Below are 8,665 nucleotides of genomic sequence, written 5' to 3'. Positions count from 1 at the left end.
TGATCTTCTCTGGCTTAAAATCTCCTGTGACATTCATCTGTTCCTTTTATGGTTCTTTTTAATTCTCAGAATTCAAACTGGCTCAGTTTTCTAGTAATCCAACTATTGGAGATGCTGAGGGTTTTGCTATTACTAATTATCTCACACACTTACTACTAGAATACCAGATAATCTGCCACACACCCAGTTCTCTTGCATTTTTTTCTCACACACAACCTTTCAAACTTTCAGGTGAGTAGTGCTATAGGCAACTCAGATCACAACTTGGCGATGGTCTTCTCCAATGGAGCCTTCTTTCTCTTGTGGCCATTCTCAGTGTCGTGTTTTTGGCATTACAAGAATGAGATGATCAGCACGATTTGCATTCTTCTTTCCCTTGGTTGGATTACAGTTTTAAATCTTCTGATGTCAATGTTAGCTCAGATCGTATCAGTGAAATTATTCTTCTAGGGATGAAATCCTCTATTCCACACTACCCTTAAAATCTTGTCCTTTATCGAAACTTTAGTTTTCCAAATGAATGTGCTAAGGCTATTCAAGACAGGAATGTTGTATATGCAATTGACTTTTATCCAATTATTCAGATTCACTAATTACTTATACTGAAGTTCGCAACAACTGTAAATCAGTTATTAATCAATCCAAACTACAATTCGAACGGGCCCAGGGTAGAAAACTCGTTCATTACATTAAATGGTAATCGAACACTCTGGTCTCCTGACGCAACTTTTGCCCATTTCTACTCCTATCTCTATTAAAAAGCTGATGGTTCTATTGCTACTTTAGCTAGAGATAAAGCCGACTTGCTAGCATACTAAATTTCTTCTAACTCTTGTATTAACGATCTTGCAAATCGCCTTCTACCATTCTCACTACACTCCACTCAATGATCCCCGTGATCTTCCATCAAAAGGATATCACAGGACAGGAATTTTGACGAATCTTGATGCCAAGATTGCTGCTCCGGGTGCTAATAGCATTTCTCCACTTGTTCTCAAAAGCTATGCTCCTCAGCTTGCTCTTCGTCTGGGTTTTTTCATATTTTAGCTTCTGCTTGTAAATTTGCTCATATTCAGCCAGTTCTAAAAACTGGATGTGATAAATCCCTCACATCCATTTATTATCCCCTTATATTTACTTCTACTCTTACCAAAGTAATGGAGAAATCCATTAACTTTCAACTCCTGAACTATATGGAAAACTTCCATATGATCAATGATCGTTAATATGGATTCGGTCAGTGTCGATCCACTGGCTTATGTTATTCATCTACGAACAAATTCAATGGAGAAGTCTGGTGAATCTCAAAGCAGTTGCTCTTGAAATTTCTGAGGAATTTGAATCGTGTTTGGCATAAAGGTCTTCTAAACAAGTTCGCATCCTATGGATTGCCGACTGCTTTTGCAATTGGGTATCTATTTTTCTCTCTGCCCGCTCTCTGCAGGTAACGGTAGATGTTTATCTGTCTTCTAACTTTTACACCAATATTTATTTTTCTCTCTGCCCGCTCTCTGCAGGTAACGGTAGATGTTTATCTGTCTTCTAACTTTTACACCAATCTCGGGAAAAACCAAAAGCGTTTTCCAAGGTTCAGTTTTCTCCCATTCTTTTACTCTTGTATATTGATGACCGACCGACTCTACTGCCTGGAAACCCTATTCATAGTTTTGCTGATCATAGCACATTGCATTCCACCTTGCAGTTTGAGAAAGCTTGCCCTGCACAAACAACTTCAGCTTCTTGAAAATCCACAACCAATTAATTAAATGCTGATCTCCAGGTAATTCACCAATGTAGCAAAGATAATTTAGTTAATTTCATTCCTTTTAAAACTCAGTCCTGTCTTCTATCTCGAAAAAATGATTCTGCTCATCTTCGATGACATTCATATTTCTATACAAGATAAAATGTCTCTAATAGGGATTACCCTAACTTATAATCTCTCTTGACATAAGCACATCAGAACTATTTCATCCTCTGAATTCGTAAAACTGGGTTTTGTTTTTTGCTCTCGGAGTTACTTTGATTCTAAATATCTACTTATTCTCCGCAAAATTCAAATCCGTTCTACCATTGAATATTGTTCCTACATCTGGTGTGGCTTCAAAACCTCTCTCAGGCTTTTAGACTCCATTCAAAAGAATGCGGTCAACAACCTTCCTTCACAGGTATGCAAAGTTTTCGGGTAATACATGTGAAGTTTATCAAAGTGCAAATCACTTTTATAAACTGCAAATCAAAATTTAATCGACATGCGTGTCGTTTACAACCACTAAAAGTCGTGTTCTGCTGGAGCATTGCAAATTCTTAACTCAGCTGCATTTAAGAAACAGAAAATATTCAAGAAATATAATTTTATTTGTAGTGAAGACTCACTTATCTATGCTCACTTAAGTTCCAGTGATCTCCTAGAACAGGTTGAAGAGGTAGCGGTTTGTAATAGTCCCATGATTGAAAGCCTTCACAATGACACAGCATAACCAGAGGTTCATTTTGAAGAAAAGCATTGCATATAATTTTTTCGACCTTTTTCGTAAGATCTATTATTGACCTCTTTTTCTGAAAACAATGTCGCCTCGCACTAAGATTTTGCAAGAAGAAACCATAGTCGCAGTGTAGTAAGATAGCAACGAGTAGTCAGTATGGAAATAATTATTTTGGTTCGAGTGTGGAAAAAATCCCCTGATTTCGGAAACGCTGGCAAAATCGAGTGCTGCCAAAAGTCTGAACACAGTCCTCAAGGTAGATTTTGTCTGAACACAGTCCTCAAGGTAGATTTTGTTATAAGGCAACAAGATAAGGACATTTCAGTTAGTCGATTAATTACATGGTAGCGTGTTCCATCTGGACAACTAATTTTGTATATTTAAATTAGTTTTATATTTTTGGAAGATTTAACTCTATGATAATGCTGCTAATAATTCTGCCAAGACTTCTCTTAAGTTTTAAAATTTCTATGAATCAGTTATTTTGTGCCCTTTCCAACTCATGGGGGAGGGAAAGTTAAAAAATCTCCGTGAGATTTATCTAATATTCTCCCAAGTGATTCCAGTGTCCTCATTTCTATTACACTGAAAGGACAGAATATCATCGGATTCCTGGTTCCTGGGCAATTCAATGCTGTCACCCCTCTCGCTAGTAGACGAACCCACCGTTTGGCAGGTAAGTAGGCACACTGCATTCAAGTAGACGGCAATTCGATTTGTGTATGTAAACATCGTGAGTTAACCAACTTTGAAAGAGGGATGATAGTGGGTGCCCGACGCATGGGTCACTCTATCGCGGAAGTGATACAGAAATTGCATTATCCCCATTCGATAGTATCAGAGTGTACGAGGAATACGCCATTTCCCGCATAACATCTCATCGTGGACTGCGCTCTGGGCGGATGAACGTGGCCATCGACGTTTGTCTAGCATTGTTTCAGACAAACGGAGAGCGCCAGTGGCACAAATTCTACGAGGGAGTTGCCAGCAACGTCTCCACCAAGATCATCAGGCGATCATTAGCCGCAATAGGTTATGGGAGCCACCGACCCACTATAATTCCATTGCTAACACAGCATAGGACTCTACGTCTCAACTAGGCGAAAGAACATCGGCACTGGACCTTGGATGGTTGGAGACTGGTCTCCTGGTCCGATGTGTCTCGTTTCCAGTTATTTCGAGCTGAGGGGAGGGTGCGTATCTGGCGGAAACCACACGAAGCTGTGACCCCGTCATGTGAATAAGAAACTGTTCAGGCAGGTATACTGTCGAAGAGCATTCCACAGATTTTACCACCATGGAATGGCCTCCCCGTTCATGGGAACTGAACCCTGTGGAGCATCTTTGGGATACTGTGGAAAGGTCCGACCGAGTTTGGATCCTCCACCCAGGAATGCGAAAGAATTATGGACAGCGATGCAGCAAGCTTGGATGGAAATACCTGCGAAACGCTTTCGTGATCTAGTTGATTCAATGCCTCGTCGTGTGACTGCGCCCTAATCGGAGCGAAAGGTAGTCCTACCCGTTACTAGGTAGGTAACCCAGATTTCTGTCTACTCAGTGTACTTGTGCCATTGAAAGGTATCCACGACTTTTTGGCTTTTCTGCCGTATGTTAACTGAACTTAGATCTAACAATGTTATATTTTAGGAGATTTGTAGTGGTAGGGAAATTTCAGTATCGCTTGCAAGACCTAGTCTTTTTTATTCTTTGCCTCACGACAATTCTCACTCCATTATTTTTCACGTTTACGTTATGTACGGAAAGCCTTTTGTGTTGCCATATTTTCTGAAGAGATTTGATTTTTAATGTAAGAGCAATATTAACATCAGAGTTTAATACACCTTGTTCAAAAGATGCAGATTGGTATTTTTCCAACTTTGCTTCACAAATGTCCATTTTTAATCTCTTATAATTTGCCATACATCATTTGCTAACTGTTTACAAACAACTGTGTGGCACCTCCGTAGCCAGGAGCAGCAGTGCGTAGCAGGCGCTTCTTGATTAGACCGGGGTTCGAGCACATGACCGCCAAATACGGAAAGGTCAGGGAATGACCACCGCATATCCCCAGAGCAATATGGCCTTAGTCGCTAATGCTCCTAAAAGCCATAATAACAATAACAAACAACTGAATAATACTCATTGTAACAAAGATCATTTGATGACATTTTTGACAATAATTTCTTGTCTTTGAAGGAATAGGTCAGAGAAGAGAATAAACCATTACGGTTAATTACGAGGGAATCATTGGACTGGGAAAAGATTTACTTTGGAATAGAGAAGTACCAATGTATTGCCAATACACAAAGGCGGCTCTCAGAGTGAAGTGGGTAACTGCAGATTCATCAGTCTGAATCCAATGGTAAGGAAATTAGTGCAGTCAATGATTAAGACGCAATCCAAGGAAATTTACACTGAAATGGCATTTTAAAGAACACGCAACATGGTTTTATTAAGAAAATCATGTTTAACAAACCTGGTAAGCTATTTCGATACAGTTACTCATGAACTTGGCGTAGGAAATAATTTCAACATACTTTATTTGGGTTTTAAGAATGCTCAGTCTCTCATGAGAGGTTACTGGATAAGTTGAAATAGGCGGAATCACCGAAATGATTCAAAGATGGATGGCTAGAGGGCAGGTGGCAGAGAGTTGATTATTACTGTATATTTATATTCTCCATATTGGTGTAGTGTCAGAAGTCTGAGCCCTCAAAGATCGGTTCTTGGCCGACTGCTGTTTCTGATTCTAATAAAATATCGAGAAAGACATTAGTAAGGACACATGATGCAAGAAAGCAAACTTATATAGCATCAGCCAAAAAAAAAAAAAAAAACCTAATTTCCACTCGCTCCAAATATTTTTCTAGTTCTGCCTTGGATCTATTTAAGCTATCAACTTCTACAACGACAGATGGAGGTTTGTTCCAGCAATAAACTACACGCTGACTAAAGACAAACTTCCGCACATCTACCCTACCCTACAACTGTCTTTCCTCAATTTGAATTTATGCCGTCTCAGGCGATTATTCTGAGCAAGAGAAAGAATCCGAACAGGATTGAGCATGCTCAAACCATTCAAAGCTTTATACACCTCAATCAGATCACGTCGTAGGTGCCTAGGCTCCAGACACTGTATTTTGCAAAACCTAAGCCTTTCTTCGTAAGAGCAACCCTTTGTTCCATTCACTAATCTTGTTGCCCTTCTCTGCACTCCCTCCAACAGCTCTACATCCTTCCTAAAATGAGGCTTCCAGACCTGTATACAGTACTCAAGGTGTGGACTGACCATTGCTTTATACTAGGGGATAATCACCTCCTTATCCCTGCTAGAAAAATTCCTGTACATCATTGACAAAACACCATGAGCTACTCTTGCAGACCGTCTGCACTGCTCAGAAACTTCATATCTGCCTTCACAATTACCCCCAGGTTCTTTCATTCTCTACCACTGTCAGTGTAGAACCACACAGTTCATACGTTACTCTGGGGTTACTGCTTCCCATATGGAGTACTTTACATTTGTCAATGTTAAACTTCATTGCCACCTCTCAGCCCATCTGCTCAACTTTTCTAGATCCTGTTGCAGCAGCATACTGTCATTAGTGTCCTTAACAACCCTGCCAACCTTCGTATCGTCTGCAAACTTGGACATTAAGCCTGGTATGCCATCATCAATATCATTAATAAATACAGAAAACAATACGCGCAACACTGAACCCTGAGGGACTCCACTAATAATATTAGTCCACGAAGAGCAGTGTCCATCGATTACCTTTGATGTCCTTTATCCATACTAGCAATTTGCCTCCAGTGCCACACTGCTCTAACTTGTGCAGCAGTCTTCCATGTGCAACAGTATCAAAAGCTTTTCTAAGATCCAAATATATGATATCAAAGTTATTCCTTGCATCCAGTTCCTTCGTGACCACATCATATTATCCAATCAAATGGTCAGACAAGACTTCCCCTTAACAAAACCATGCTGTGTCCGAGCTATAACTGAAGTCTTGTCTAGATGATCCTGGAGCGCTTCTTTAACCAGTGCCTCCATTAATTTCCCTGAAACAGAAGTTAAACTAACAGGTTTGTAATTACTTGTGTCGCCCTTTGATCCTCCTTTGTGAATTGGGGTCACATTTGTACATTTCCAGTCCATGGTACCTCCCCTGAGTCTAAGGAAGCTCTCATAATTATGGCTAAGTGTTTGCGTACTTCCTTTCCTGCCTCCTTTAATATAACTGGATAGATCCCATCCACCTCACGTGCCTTTCTTATGTTTATCTTCAACAATCTCTCCTCCACTTTGCTCTCTGTTATTACAAAATCATCTAGCTCACTGCCAGGTTTAATTCGCCTCTGGCATTCCCCTCCCTGATAGAGGGTGGGGTGTTAATTTGCACAGGATGTAAAGATTGGGAGAGTGATTAATGATGACTGCCAAGCAGAGCTCCTTCTGGTCAACTTTAACAGTCTTTAAGCATGGTCAGAAATGTGGTAGCTACGTTTTAATGCAGAAAAATGCATGGTTTTACACTTGGGAAACAGCAACCCTAAAATAACTTAAACACTTGATAGGATTGAATTGAAAACAGTACAGGTGGAAAGGGACACTGGAGCCATGATATGCAGATATGAAGTTCACTAAGCAGTATATAGACAACCAGGAAAGCCCATGATGTCCTATCAATGATTTATTGATAAATGACTTGTAGAGATAGGGAGGTTATAATCCCACTGTATAAGGCAATTGTAAGAATCCAATTGGAATACTGCGTCCTGTTATGAACACTCCATGTTACTGAGATTCTCGAAGATAAAGATTTGTAAAAGCGGAGAATGTATGAGGAAAGACTTGGATTATGTGGGATACAGAGCTTTGCAACCTTAGAAGGAACATAATCGACCTCTAAGGCTTTGAGAAGGGACAGTAAAATGAAGATGTTTAGACTGGGTTGAAGGAAGTTTACTTTTAGCCAGCGAGTTTTTGATTACTGAGATGGGTTGCCACTGGAGTGATTGTGACTGAAAGAGTGGATAAATTCAAAGGACAAACTCGACAATTACTGGGGAGGAAGGATGTACATAATGTATATTTTCTTATCTACTTTTATATATTTATTTCTCTCTCTCTCTCTCTCTCTCTCTCTCTCTCTCTCTCTCTCTCTCGCGCGCGCCTGGTGCAGCAAAGCTGTGGCTCCACTGCATTGCATGTCAAACACTGATGTATTTGAAGTAAACCGTACAAGAAATGGAAATAACGCCATGAAACAAATGGTACGATCAACTGCAGAAGTAGTTGCTGTACGTAATTTACATGGGGGTGTATGCATTGGTATTTAACGGTGTCAAGTTCCTACTCTCCAGACATATTCAATAATCTTTGAGTAAATTTGTTTTCAATCTTCTTTTGTATATATGAAGAGATCCCCATAGAGGATTATGACCATTGAAAGTCTTTCTATGGAACAATAAGGAGAGAGAGGAAAATTGATGAATTAAATCTTCGAGGTCTTTGAATACGTACGTATGATTAGGTGGAAGAGAGAAAGACTATTTTAAGTCTAATTCATATCATGTTGCTTGTCGTGGCTGCTTCAATCTAGTAACTGGGTTCGCATGATGGTGATTACTTAAGGGATATAATCTTCAAGCACTGAGGAGTGTAATATCGAAGCTTCGATGCATATTATGAAACTGCAGTAACAGTAAATGCTTTACTAATTTGCAACGTAATCATTTCATTTTTAAAATGTGTAGGTAGTTGTTTTTACCCATTCTGTTTGTCTGATTGCCAACAAGATCTAAAAGACGTCCGAATTCTGAATTCTGTTACACATACTGTATATATGCAAGTTACTTTCTTTTAAGACTGAAACGCAATAAAATTCATTGGAAATGTATGCTGTCAGCAATTTAGAAACCAGTAGGAGTATTTTCTGGGAATTAGTTCCTTCCATTCTCACAAGTGTTAAAATAACAATTTTCTTTTAAATTTCATCAAAAATTCTTTGATATTATTATTGATATTTATTACACATTTGTATATTTTATTACAGATAATTTCCCTTATATTCTCCATTTGCCTGTACTGCAGTATAAGGCAAGAATCGGAAAATTACAAAAATTACTAGCAGCGAAGATTGTTCAACCATTAAAAGAGTACTTGCTATTTC

The sequence above is a fragment of the Mastigoproctus giganteus genome, chromosome 12 (assembly GCF_048544385.1).
Source record: "Mastigoproctus giganteus isolate SK-2022 chromosome 12, ASM4854438v1, whole genome shotgun sequence".
In the NCBI taxonomy this organism is placed as follows: domain Eukaryota; kingdom Metazoa; phylum Arthropoda; class Arachnida; order Uropygi; family Thelyphonidae; genus Mastigoproctus; species Mastigoproctus giganteus.
Note: the sequence above shows the minus strand (reverse complement) of the source record.